At 41.4% G+C, this 14,738-nt stretch overlaps 1 long non-coding RNA gene across 1 annotated transcript in view; it reads left to right on the plus strand.

Annotated features, from left to right (window-relative positions):
- LOC132431715 (uncharacterized) overlaps nucleotides 1-14,738 on the plus strand; it is a 44,054-nt gene that overhangs the window by 15,561 nt on the left and 13,755 nt on the right. The window lies entirely within an intron of this gene.

Below are 14,738 nucleotides of genomic sequence, written 5' to 3' on the forward strand. Positions count from 1 at the left end.
TAGTAGTGACGCGTGGGCTCAGTAGTTGCCCTGCTGCATGTGGCATCTTAGTTCTCTGACTAGGGATTGAACCCACGTCCCCTGCATTGGAAGGCGGATTCTTAACCACTGGACCACCAGGGAAGTACCTTTTTTATGGAGCTTTTATTTATATATTTTTTTAATTAAAAATTTTATTTATTTATTTTTGGCTGCGTTGGGTCTCTGTTGCTGCTCATGGGCTTTCTCTAGTTGTGGTGAGCGGGGACTACTCTTTGTTACACTGTGTGAGCTTCTCATTGCAGTAGCTTCTCTTGTCGCGGAACATGGGCTCTAGGTGCGTGAGCTTCAGTAGTTGTGGCATGTGGGCTCAGTAGTTGTGGCTCATGGGCTCTAGAGCACAGGCTCAGTAGTTGTGGCACGCGGGCTTAGTTGCTCCGCAGCACATGGGATCTTCCCAGACCAGGGATCAAACCCCTGTCCCCTGCATTGGCAGGTGGATTCTTAACCATTGCACCACCAGGGAAGTCCCTTTATGGAGCTTTTAACTACAAATTCTATTTCTTTAATGAATATAGGATTTTTCAGGTTATCTTTTTATTCTTGGGTAAATTTCAGTTGTTTTTATTTTTCAAGGAATAAGTCCATTTCATCTAAGTTGCCAAATTTATATATTGTTGATTTGTTCACAAAATTCACTTTTAAAGTCTGTGGGGTCTGTAGTCATATCCCCTTTTTCATTCCTGAAATTAGTACCGTGTGTCTTTTTTTTTAATTTTATCCATTTTTAATTTTTATTTTTGGCTGTGTTGGGTCTTTGTTGCTGTGTGCGGGCTTTCTCTGGTTGCAGCGAGTGGGGGCTACTCTTCGTTGTGGTGTGCGGGCTTCTCATTGCAGTGGCTTCCCTTGTTGCAGAGCATGGGCTCTAGGCACGCGGGCTTCAGTGGTTGCGGCATGTGGGCTCAGTAGTTGTGGCACATGAGCTGTACAGCACAGGCTCAGTAGTTGTGGCACACGGGCTTAGTTACTCCATGGCATGTGGGATCTTCCTGGGCCAGGGCTCGAACCTGTGTCCCCTGCATTGGCAGGCAGATTCTTAACCACTGCACCACCAGGGAAGCCCCAGTAACCTGTGTCTTTTGTCTTTATTTCTTCGTCAGTCTGGCTAGAGAATGTTGATATTTTACATTTTTTAGGTAATCCAGAAGGTTCGGTTCAGGTTGCAAGTTTCAGCCTGCCTGCTGTGGGCTGTGGTTCCAAAGTCAGCTCAGTTTTTAAAGCATTTGCAGTGCCCTTTGGATCAGTCCCACGTGTGTGCTACCCAGTGGTCAGTCGGGGACCTTGGTAGTGTGCTACCTTGTAGCTCAGATGGCAAGGCTTGTGATATGCTGTTTAGGGTCAGATCTGTACATGTAAGCTCCAGGGTGAGCCCAGGAGGTCATACATAGCTTTCTGGGATGTCTCTCTAGATCTCCCTCATCTCTATGATGTTCTCAATACCTTTTGATGCCCTAGACCCTCCTTCCTCGTCCCCTAGCCAGAAAGATAGGTGTATTAGTTTGCTGGGGCTGCCATAACAAAATACCACAGACTGGGTGACTTAAACAACAGAAATTTATTTTCTCACAGTTCTGAAGGCTGAAATTCCACGATGAAGTTTCCTGCAAGGTTGATTTCCTCTGAAGCCTCTCTCCTTGCTTTCTTGCTGTGTCCTCACATGGTCTCTCCTCTGTGCATGTACATGTCTGTGTCCTAAACCCCTCTTCTTATAATGACACCAGTCATATTAGATTAGGCTCTACCCTAATGACTTCATTTTACCCTCATTACCGCATTAAAGGCCATCTCCAGATGTAGTCACATTCTGTGATACTGGGGGTTATGACTTCAATATATGAATTTGAGGGGGACCATTCAGCCCCTAACAGTGTGGCTTTAGTTTCTCTGCTCTGTTGTGCACTTCTTACTGCTGTGTCTGCGTCTGGGACCACGGGAGGACAGGGAGAGAAACAAAGCAATGGTATTCTCTCCATGCTCTTGGAATCACAGCTCCTCTGGTTAGAGACAAATTTCCCCTCCATTAGAGTTTTAAGCATCTGACCACCCACTACTGCCATCAACACTAAGGTATTGCCTGCAGACTGGGGCAGGAAAACAGAAAAAAGAAAAAATAACAAAAACCAAATGGAATATTCCCCGATTCCCCACTTCCCAACCCCCAAACACACACACACACACACACACACACACACACACACACACTCCTCAGATCAGAAAGAGAGGGCTTACTTGGAATTCTTTGTCTGCACCTGATGAACATTTCTGAGTTTTGAGCAGGTGCACTTGAATCCAGGCTGGGCAATACTGAAGGGAAAAAACCTGAACTTCTCACCAGTTTTGTGGACCTTTGGATTCTGGTCTCTTTCCTTGATTCACCTGCTACCATTTGCTTTTCAAAATCCTTAGGTCACTGCTCCATGGATTCTGAAAGGGTTTGTAGTTGCAGTTAGTGTGATACATAGGGCAGAGTGTGTTACTCCATCTTTCCTGAAATCATCACCCTGTACATTGGCTTAAATGTTAGCTTTTAAGACACATGTACTGCCCTGTGCTGTTTTTTCATTAGAAATATACCTTGGAGGGCTCTGCATATCAGTGCAAGTAGATTTCCCTCATTCATCTTCACAGGTGTATAGTGTTCCAGAGTGTGGCTGTTTAACTGATGCCCTATGACACCATGTCCTAGTCTTCTGGTCTTTACTGTTATAATCATGGTGCAATGGAATGTCTTTTTTTTTTTTTTTTTTTGCGATACGCGGGCCTCTCACTGTTGTGGCCTCACCCGTTGTGGAGCACAGGCTCCAGACACGCAGGCCCAGCGGCCATGGCTCACGGGCCCAGCCGCTCCGCGGCATGTGGGATCTTCCCGGACTGGGGCAAGAACCTGTGTCCCCTGCATCAGCAGGCGGACTCTCAACCACTGCGCCACCAGGGAAGCCCCCAATGGAATGTCTTGTCCATATGTTTTTGCACACTCATGTAAAGGCATCTGTGAGTAATTTCTAGAGGAAGAATTTCAAGGTCAAAGTAACTATGTGCGTTTTACATTGTGTTCAGTATTGTCATATAGATTTCCGAATTTACTTTCCAACAAGGAATATCTAAAAGTGCCTTTTCCCCCACACTTTTGCTGATATAGTTCATGTTTGCACGTTTCTATGTTGAAATCTGTATTAAAGGTCCACTGACAGAAACTGGCATCCCAGCACTGCCATTTACTAGCTTTGTGACCTTGAGCTCATTACTCGTGGCATCTGTACCTCATCTCTCTTTGGTTAAATGGGTGTCTTGAGTCTTTTTGGGCCACTGTAACAAAATACCATAGACTAGGTAACTTATAAACAACATACATCTATTTCTCAAAGTTTTGGAGACTGGAAAGTCCAAGATCAAGGTTTCAGCAGATTTGGTGTCAACCAGCCTGCTTCCTGGTTCATAGATGTCTGTCTTAATGTCCTCAGATAGCAGAAGGGTATCTGAGGGAGCACTCCAGGGTCTTTTTTTATGAGGGTACTGATACCATTCATGAAGGCTTTGCCCTCATGACCTAATCACCTCCCAAAGATTTCATCTCCAAATACCATCACATTGGGCATTAGGTTTCAACGTATGACTTTTGTGGGGGACAGTACATTCAGTTTATTGCAATGAGGATAATAGTAGTGCCTACCTCATAGGACTGAGGGGCAGGTGCCTTCCCCGGTTCTCTCTCCACAAGGACTGGAGGAAGTCTCTGGGTTCGTGGGCAGCTGGCAGGAAGGTGTGAGGCCCCAGAGAGATATTGGTCACGGCCAGCAGAGCGAATGGTGACTCACTGGTTTATCTATAACTGGTTTCCCCTGGTGAGGAAAAGGATTAGTCTGACCAAATATAGTTCAGTATGTGGTAAAACCCACATAGTCGGAGATGCTAACTAGGTCTCTAAATAAAAAAAAAAGTAATATAATGTACATATATAATGTAAATAACATGTAATGTAATGTGTTATATATGTTGCATATAAGTGTGTGTAGAGAAAAAAAGAGGCCTAGCTAGCATAGAATCTCTCACTACTTGGTTTTTACCACATACTGAATTGTATTTTATATTTATGTTATCTGATAACATGTATATTACATGTTAACATATATTATGTTAATATATGTGTATTGTATATATGTGTATTATGAATTACATATGTTATATGACACATATATTTAGAGATCTAGGTAGCATGTCTATTTGGTTTTTACCACATACTAAATTATATATATATATAATTATATATATATATATATATATTTTTTTTTTGCGATATGCGGGCCTCTCACTGTTGTGGCCTCTCCTGTTGCGGAGCACAGGCTCGGGACGTGCAGGCTCAGCGGCCATGGCTCATGGGCCCAGCCACTCTGTGGCATGTGGGATCTTCCCGGACCGGGGCACAAACCCATGTCCCCTGCATCGGCAGGCGGATTCTCAACCACTGCGCCACCAGGGAAGCCCTAAATTATATTTTATATTTATTTTATTTTTTGATATCAGAAACTAGTGAAACTCATTACAAGGTAGTCTGTGGGAAAAGGTGGATATTTGTAGGCATGAAGCAATTTTCTTGGAGCAGCCCAGAAGGGTTTACTGTCATGGCCACTTTAGGCCTCCTCCCTGCTCCCTGGCCTGCTTTTAACAGGTTGGTCATACATGCTACAGGGTACTATGACCCTCCTGCTCTGGACCTGCCAGGAGCCTTTGAGGAGTTGAGAGAAGTTTGGAAAAGTGGGAAGAGGGCTGAATTGGGAAAAGGCCCAGGTGCTTGGCCCGTCTGGGAGCCCTTGCTGCCAGGCCAATTTGGAGTCACTGAGCTTTTTTGTTTTTTTTTTTTGGTTTTTTTGCGGTACGCGGGCCTCTCACTGTTGCGGCCTCTCCTGTTGTGGAGCATAGGCCCCGGACGCGCAGGCTCAGCGGCCATGGCCCACGGGCGCAGCCGCTCTGCGGCATGTGGGATCCTCCCGGACCAGGGCATGAACCCGTGTCCCTTGCATTGGCAGGCGGACTCTCAACCACTGCGCCATCAGGGAAGCCCTGGAGTCATTGAGCTTTTTAGAGCCCTGTCTTCTGCTCCGTAACAGCCCTGTCATGCCTGTGCTGCCTGCCTTGGGGTGATCAAAGGTGATGAGTTGACTACGGGAACTGAAAGCAAATGAAGAGAAATGTGAGAATGACTATAGTTAACATTTATTTATTGAGCAGGTACTCTGTGCTTGGCACTGTGCCAGGTATTTACATATATCTTATTTAATATAATCTTCCCTCACAACACCTTTCAGAGGTGGTTATTATTGTTAAGAAATTTATTTTTTTGGATAGATGATATACTGTGTACAAAATTCAAAGGACATAAAGATTTTACTGTGAGTCTCTAATTGAATAATTCAGGCAAATTAATATAGAGATAAAGCAAATATGGTAAATGGTAACAGTTGTAGAATCTCAGTGGTGAGCATGTGGGAATTCATTGCACTATTCTTTAAACTTTTCTGTATGTTTGAAAGTTTCTCATCATAAATTTGTGGGGAGGGAAAGTGACTCTCCCCCCTGTCCCCATCTCTCTTATGAATTTCTCTCCCAGGAGGCAAGCACCGTTACTAGTTTCCTGCTTCTCCTTCCAGAGATACTCAGATTTTATGAGTGTGTTTGCACAAACCTGCATACACACATATCAGTGCCTTAGGTTACATCTGGCACTGCATTGATAGACTTCAGTTTTTGGAAGCTTTAGAAGCGTAGCTGCCTAGGAAAGGCCATCCAGGTGAATTCCCACAGTCCCTTTCCCAGGGGTTGGAGACTATTTTGTTCCCCAGTCTCACCCCTAGAGGGTGCCCTCCTCCACTCGACTGGAAGCAGCAAGTGGCAGAAGGTGCAGAAAGGACAGTATCAGGGCCGCTGCCACGTGACTCACGAACAGGGGGGCCTCCAAAAGTATAAATACTTTTGTTCTCTGGCCTTAGCCACATTTTTTGTGGGAAGGAAAGCTCAGACGCTGAGCCCACAGTTTGGCTTTGCAGTAGCAAAGGGAAAGGTTGCTCAGAAAGCTTCACCCACATGCTGTACCGTGAACTTTTAAAGGATAAATAAAACCCCCCATTTCCGGGCACAAGAAACACTTCATAGCATCCCAGACATTTGATGTTGATTACTTGACTAGACTTAGAAAATTCATTTTTGACCAAACGAAAGCCATTTTGTTTAATACATTAGAACTTCTTTATAACACTGGGGTTGGAAGGTGTCTGTGAATTAATAATACCAGTCTTATTCTATGGCTGGTTGTTACATAATTTAGGGAGACAAGTTTTCACCACATTATCTCAGGATCTGTGAAAAAATGAACTGTATTATAATAGTGAGTATATAACTTAAAATTTTTATTTATTTTTATTTTTTTAATATCTTTATTGGAACATAATTGCTTTACAATGTTGCGTTAGTTTGTTCTGTATAACAGAGTGAATCAGCCGTATGTATACATATATTCCCATATCCCCTCCCTCTTGAGTCTCCCTCCCACCCTGCTTATCCCTCCCCTCTAGGTCATCACAAAGCGTGGAGCTGATCTCCCCGTGCTATGCAGCAGCTTCCCACTAGCTATCTGTTTTACATTTGATGGTGTATATGTGTCAGTGCTACTCTCTCACTTTGTCCCAGCTTCACCTATGAGCCTCAAGTCCATTCTCTACGTCTGTGTCTTAATTCCTGCCCTGCCACTAGGTTCATCAGTACCGTTTTTTTAAGATTTCATATATGTGCATTAGCATCTGGTATTTGTTCTTCTCTTTCTGACTTACTTCACTCTGTATGATAGACTCTACGTCCGTCCACCTCACTACAAATAACTCAATTTTGTTCCTTTTTATGGCTGAGTAATATTCCATTGTATATATGTGCCACATCTTTTTTATCCATTCATCCGTCGATGGACATTTTGGTTGCTTCTATGTCCTGGCTATTGTAAATAGTGCTGCAATGAACATTGTGGTACATGACTTTTTTTTTTTTTTTTTTTTTGCAGTACGTGGGCCTCTCACTGTTGTGGCCTCTCCCGTTGCGGAGCACAGGCTCCGGAAATGCAGGCCCAGTGGCCATGGCCCACGGGCCCAGCCGCTCCGAGGCATGTGGGATCCTCCTGGACCAGGGCATGAACCTGTGTCCCCTACATCAGCAGGCAGACTCTCAACCACTGCGCCGCCAGGGAAGCCCATGACTTTTTGAATTATGGTTTTCTCAGGGTATATGCCCAGCAGTGGGATTGCTGGGTCATATGGTAGTTCTATTTTTAGTTTTTTAAGGAACCTCCATGCTGTTCTCCATAAGGGCTGTATCAATTTACATTCCTACCAACAGTGCAGGAGAGTTCCCTTTTCTCCACACCCTCTCCAGAATTTATTGTTTGTAGATTTTTTGATGATGGCTGTTCTGACTGTTGTGAGGTGATACCTCATTGTGGTTTTGATTTGCATTTCTCTAATGATTAGTGATGTTGAGCATCTTTTCATGTGTTTGTTGGCAATCTATATATCTACTTTGGAGAAATGTCTATTTAGGTCTTCTGCCCATTTTTGGATTGGGTTGTTTGTTTTTTTGATTTTGAGCTCCATGAGCAGTTTGTATAATTTGGAGATTAATCCTTTGTCAGTTGCTTTGTTTGCAAATATTTTCTCCCATTCTGAGGGTTGTCTTTTCGTCTTGTTTATAGTTTCCTTTGCTGTGCAGACGCTTTTAAGTTTCATTAGGTCCCATTTGTTTATTTTTTATTTTATTTCCATTACTCTAAGAGGTGGGTCAGAAAGGATCTTGCTGTGATTTATGTCATAGAGTGTTCTGCCTATGTTTTCCTCTAAGAGTTTTATAGTGTCTGGCCTTACATTTAGGTCTTTAATCCATTTTGAGTTTATTTTTGTGTGTGGTGTTAGAGAGTGTTCTAAGTCCATTATTTTACATGTAGCTGTCCAGTTTTCCCAGAACCCCTTATTGAAGAGGATATCTTTTCTCCATTGCATATTCTTGCCTCCTTTTTCTAAGATAAGGTGATCATATGTGCGTGGGTTTATCTCTGGGTTTTCTATCCTGTTCCATTGATCTATGTTTCTGTTTTTGTGCCAGTACCATACTGTCTTTGTAATATAGTCTGTATATTACTGTAGCTTTGTAATATAGTTTGAAGTCAGGGAGCCTGATTCCTCCAGCTCCTTTTTTCTTTCTCAAGATTGCTTTGGCTATTCGGGGTCTTTTGTGTTTCCATACAAATTGTGAAATTTTTTGTTCCAGTTCTGTGAAAAATGCCATTGGTAGTTTGATAGGGATTGCATTGGATCTGTAGATTGCTTTGGGTAGTAGAGTCATTTTCACAATGTTGATTCTTCCAGTCCAAGAACATGATATATCTTTCCATCTGTTTGTATGGTCTTTGATTTCTTTCATCAGTGTCTTATAGTTTTCTGCATACAGGTCTTTTGCCTCCTTAGGCAAGTTTATTCCTAGGTATTTTATTCTTTTTGTTGCATTGGTAAAGGGGAGTGTGTCCTCAATTTCTCTTTCTGACTTTTTGTTGTTACTGTATAGGAATGCAAGAGATTTCTCCTTTGTCGAAGATAAGATCACCTTATCTTAGACAAAGGAGGCAAGAATGATGTTACCTGTGGGTCTGTCATATATGGCTTTTATTGTGTTGAGGTAGGTTCCCTCTATGCCCACTTTCTGGAGAGTATTTATCATAAATGGGTGTTGAATTTTGTCAAAAGCTTTTTCTACATCTATTATCATATGGTTTTTATTCTTAAGTTAGTTAATATGGTGTATCACATTGATTGATTTGCGTATATTGAAGAATCCTTACATTCCTGGGATAAACCCCACTTGATCATGGTGTATGATCCTTTTAATGTGCTGTTGGATTCTGTTTGCTAGTATTGTTTTTTAATTAATTCATTAATTAATTTATTTTTGGCTGCATTGGGTCTTCGCTGTTGTGCACAGGTTTTCTCTAGTTGTGGCGAGCAGGGGCTACTCTTTGTTGTGGTGCGCTGGCTGCTCATTGCGGTGGCTTCTCTTGTTGTGGAGCATGGGCTCTAGGCGCGTGGGCTTCAGTAGTTGTGGCACAGCCTCAGTAGTTGTGGCTCGTGGGCTCTAGAGCACAGGCTCAGTAGTTGTGGCACGTGGGCTTAGTTGCTTCGCGGCACGTGGGATCTTCCCAGACCAGGTCTCGAACCCGTGTCCCCTGCATTGGCAGGTGGATTCTTAACCACTGTGCCACCAGAGAAGTCCCTGTTCGCTAGTATTTTGTTGAGGATTTTTGCATCTATGTTTATCAGTGATATTGGCCTGTAATTTTCTTTATTTTTAATGACATCTTTGTCTGGTTTTGGTATCAGGGCTTCATAGGATGAGTTTGGAAGTGTTCCTCCCTCTGCTATATTTTGGAAGAGTTTGAGAAGCATAGGTGTTAGCTCTTCTCTAAATGTTTTATAGAATTCGCCTGTGAAGCCTTCTGGCCCTCGGCTTTTGTTTGTTGGAAGATTTAATCACAGTTTCAATTTAAGTGCTTGTGATTTGTCTGTTCATGTTTTCTATTTCTTCCTGGTTCAGTCTTGGAAAGTAGTGCTTTTCTAACAATGTGTCCATTTCTTCCAGGTTGTCCATTTTATTGGCATAGAGTTACTTATAGTAATCTCTCATGATCCTTTGTACTTCTGTGGTGTCAGTTGTTGCTTCTCTTTTTTTATTTCTAATTCTGTTGATTTGAGTCTTTTCCCTTTTTTTCCTGATGAGTCTGGTTAATGGTTTATCAATTTTGTTTATCTTCTCAAAGAACCAGCTTTTATTTTTATTGATCTTTGCTATTGTTTCCTTCATTTCTTTTTCATTTATTTCTGATCTGATCTTTATGATTTCTTTCCTTCTGCTAACTTTTTTTTTTCAAGGTGAATATATGATCCAATTTTTAAAAAAATTTTATTTATTTATTTATTTATTTTTGGCTGTGTTGGGTCTTCGTTTCTGTGCATGGGCTTTCTCTAGTTGCGGTGAGCGGGGGCCACTCTTCATCGCAGTGTGCAGGCCTCTCACTGTCGCGGCCTCTCTTGTTGCGGAGTGCAAGCTCCAGACACGCAGGCTCAGTAGTTGTGGCTCACGGGCCTAGTTGCTCCGCGGCATGTGGGATCTTCCCAGACCAGGGCTCAAACCCGTGTCCCCTGCATTGGCAGGCAGATTCTCAACCACTGCGCCACCAGGGAAGCCCTGTTAACTTTTTTTTTAATAGACCTTTATTGGAGTATAATTGCTTCAGAATACTGTGTTAGTTTCTGTTGTACACCAAAGTGAATCAGCCATATGCCTACATATATCCCCATATCCTCTCCCTCTTGAGCCTCCCTCCCATCTTCCCTGTCCCACCCCTCTAGCTGGTCACAAAGCATGGAGCTGATCTCCCTGTGCTATGCTGCTGCTTCCCACTAGCTAACTGTTTTACATTCAGTAGTGTATATATGTCGATGCTACTCTCACTTCGCCCCATCTTCCTCCTCCCACCCCGTGTCCTCAAGTCCATTCTCTATGCCTACATCTTTATTCCTGCCCTGCAACTGGATTCATCAGTACCATTTTTTCTGTTTTGTTTTTTTAGATTCCATATATGCGTTAACATACGGTATTTGCTTTTCTCTTTCTGACTTACTTCATTCTGTATGACAGACTCTAGGTACATCCACCTCACTATAAATAACTCATTTTAATTTCTTTTTATGGTTGAGTAATATTCCATTGTATATATGTGCCACATCTCCTTTATCCGTTCATCTGTTGATGAACATTTAGGTTGGTTCCATGTCCTAGCTATTGTAAATAGTGCTGCAATGAACATTGTGGTACATGTCTCTTTTTGAATTATGGTTTTCTCAGGGTATATGCCCAGTAGTGGGCTTGCTGGGTCATATGGTAGTTCTATTTTTAGTTTTTAAGGAACCTCTATACTGTTTTCCATAGTGGTTGTATCAATTTACATTCCTACCAACAGTGCAAGAGGGTTTCCTATTCTTTTTATTTATTTATTTATTCATTTTTGGCTGTGTTGGGTCTTCATTGCTGTGCGCGGGCTTTCTTTAGTTGCATCGAGTGGGGGCTACTCTTCCTTGCGGTGTGTGGGCTTCTCATTGCGGTGGTTTCTCTTGTTGCGAAGCACAGGCTCTAGGTGCGTGGGCTTCAGTAGTTGTGGCACACAGGCTCAGTAGTTGTGGCACGCAGACTCTAGAGCACAGGCTCAGTAGTTGCGGTGCATGGGCTTAGTTGCTGCGCGGCATGTGGGATCTTCCCAGACCAGGGCTCGAACCCATGTCCTCTGCATTGGCAGGTGGATTCTTAACCACTCTGCCATCTGCCACCAGGGAAGCCCCAGGTTCCCTTTTCACCACACCCTTTCCAGAATTTATTGTTTCTAGGTTTTTTGATAATGGCCATTCTGACTGGCGTGAGGTGATACCTCTTTGTAGTTTTGATTTTCATTTCTCTAATAATTAGTGATGTTGAGCATCTTTTCATGTGTTTGTTGGCAATCTGTATGTCTTCCTTGGTGAAATGTCTGTTTACATCTTCTGCCCATTTTTGGATTGGGTTGTTTGTTTTTTTGATATTGAGCTCCATTAGCTGTATATTTTGGAGAATAATCCTTTGTCTGTTGTTTCATTTGCAAATATTTTCTCCCATTCTGAGGGTTATCTTTTTGTCTTTTTTATGGTTTCCTTTGCTGTGCAAAAGCTTTTAAGTTTAATTAAGTCCCATTTGTTTATTTTTGTTTTTATTTCCGTTACTCTAGGAGGTGGGTCAAAAAAGATCTTGCTGTGGTTTATGTCAAAGAGTGTTTCTCCTGTGTTTTTCTCTAAGAGTTTTATAGTGCCTGGTCTTATATTTAGGTCTTTAATCCATTTTGAGTTTATTTTTTGTGTATGGTGTTAGGAAGTGTTCTAATTTCATTCTTTTACACATAGCTGTCCAGTTTTCCCAGCACCACTTATTAAAGAGGCTTTCTTTTCTCCATTGTATGTTCTTGCCTCCTTTGTAATAAATTAGGTGCCCATATGTGCATGGGTTTATCTCTGGGCATTCTATCCTGTACCATTGATCTATATTTCTCTTTTTGTGCCTGGGTGTTTTTTGTTGTTGTTCTTCTTCTTTCTCTAATTGCTTTAGGTGTAAGTTTAGGTTGTTTATTTGAGATTTTTCTTGTTTCTTGAGGTAGGATTGTATTGCTATAAACTTCCCTGTTAGGAATGCTTTTACTGCAACTTAAAAATTTTAAATCAACACAAATAGATAAATGACTAGCTTAAATTAATCAAGTAGAAATGTTTTATTAGTATTGACTATGTACAGTAACTTGAAGTAGCCTATAAATTTTTGCCATTAAGAATGTGTCTATACTCCACACACAAACTGCTAGAACTGATAAATGGATTCAGCAAGGTAGCAGGAAACCAGATTAACATACAGAAATCTGTTGTATTTCTTTATGCTAACAATGAAATATCAGAAAGGGAAAGTAAAAGAACAATCCCTTTTAAAATCGTATCCAGGGGCTTCCCTGGTGGCACAGTGGTTGAGAATCTGCCTGCCTATGCAGGGGACACGGGCTCAATCCCTGGTCCGGGAAGATCCCACGTGCCGCAGAGCAACTAAGCCCGTGCACCACAACTACTGAGCCTGTACTCTAGAGCCCACGAGTCACAACTACTGAGCCAGCATGCTGCAACTACTGAAGCCCATGTGCCTAGAGCCCATGCTTCACAACAAGAGAAGCCACCACAGTAAGAAGCCATGCACTGCAATGAAGAGTAGCCCCCCCTCGCCACAACTAGAAAAAACCCGCATGCAGCAGTGAAGACCCAACACAGCCCAAAACAAATAAATTTAAAAAATAAAATAAAATCACATCCAAAAAAGTAAAATACTTAGGAATAAACCTGACAAGGAGATGAGAGACTTATATGCTGAGAACTATAAAACATTGATAAAGGAAATTGAAGATGATTCAAAGAAATGGAAAGATATCCTATGCTCTTGGATTGGAAGAATTAATATTGTTAAGATGACTATACTACCCAAAGAAATCTACAGATGTAATGTGATCCCTATCAAATTACCCATGACATTTTTCACAGAAATAGAACAAATAATCCTAAAATTTGTATGGAACCATAAAAGAACCAGAATTACCAAAGCAATACTGAGGAAAAAGAACAACACTGGAGGCATAACCCTCCCAGACTTCAGACAATATTACAAAGCTACAGTAATCAAAGCAGCATGGTATTGGCACAAAAACAGATGTATAGATCCATGAAACAGAATAGAGAGGCCAGAAATAAACCCACATACCTACAGTCAATTAATCTTTGACAAAGGAGGCAAGAATATACAATGGAGAAAAGACAGTCTCTTCCGCAGATGGTGTTTGGAAAGCTGGACAGCTGCATGTAAATTAGTGAAGTTAGAACACACCCTTACACCATACACAAAAATAAACTCAAAATGGCTTAAAGACTTAAATATAAGACATGACACCATAAAATTCCTAGAAAAGAACATAGGCAAAACATTCTCTGACATAAATCATACCAATGTTTTCTTAGGTCAGTCTCCCAAGGCAAAAGAAATAAAAGCAAAAATAAACAAATGGGACCAAATCAAACTTACAAGCTTTTGCACAGCAAAGGAAACCATAAATAAAACGAAAAGACAGCCTACAACTGGGAGAAAATATTTGCAAACAATGTGACTGACAGAGGCTTCATTTCCAACATATACAAACAGCTCATATAACTCAATAACAAAAAAACACAAACAATCCAATCAAAGAATGGGCAGAAGACCTAAATAGACATTTCTCCAAAGAAGACATACAGGTGGCCAATAGGCACATGAAAAGATGCTCAAGATCGCTAATTATTAGAGAAATGTAAATCCAAACTACAATGAGGTATCACCTCACACTGGTCAGAATGGCCATTATCAAAAAGTCTATAAATAACAAATGCTGGAGTGGAGAAAAGGGAAACTTCCTACACTGTTGGTGGGAATGTAAATTGGTGCAGCCACTACGAAAAACAGTAAAAAACTAAAAATAGAGTCACCATATGATCCAGCAATTCCACTCTTGGGCATATATCCAGAGAAAACTATAATTTAAAAAGATACATGCATTCCAGTGTTCACAGCAGCACTATTTACAATAGCCAAGACATGGAATCAACCTAAAGGTCTATCAACAGATGAATGGATAAAGAATATGTGATAGATATATATATATATATCACACACACACACACACACACACACACACACACACACACACAATGGAATACTACTCAGTCATAAAAATGAATGAAATAATGCCATTTGCAGCAACATGGATGGACCTAGAGATTATCATACTAAGTGAAGTAAGAAAGAGAAAGACAAATACCATATGATACCACTTATATGTGGAATTTAAAATATGACACAAACTAATTTATTCATGAAACAGAAACAGATTCACAGACATAGAAAACAAACGTATGGTTACCAAAGGGGACAGGGGGTTGGGAGGGATTAGTTAGGAGTTTGGGATTAGCAGATACAAACTGCTAATGTATAAAATAGATAAACAACAAGGTCCTACTGTATGGCACAGGGAA

This window comes from Delphinus delphis, chromosome 10 (assembly GCF_949987515.2).
Source record: "Delphinus delphis chromosome 10, mDelDel1.2, whole genome shotgun sequence".
In the NCBI taxonomy this organism is placed as follows: domain Eukaryota; kingdom Metazoa; phylum Chordata; class Mammalia; order Artiodactyla; family Delphinidae; genus Delphinus; species Delphinus delphis.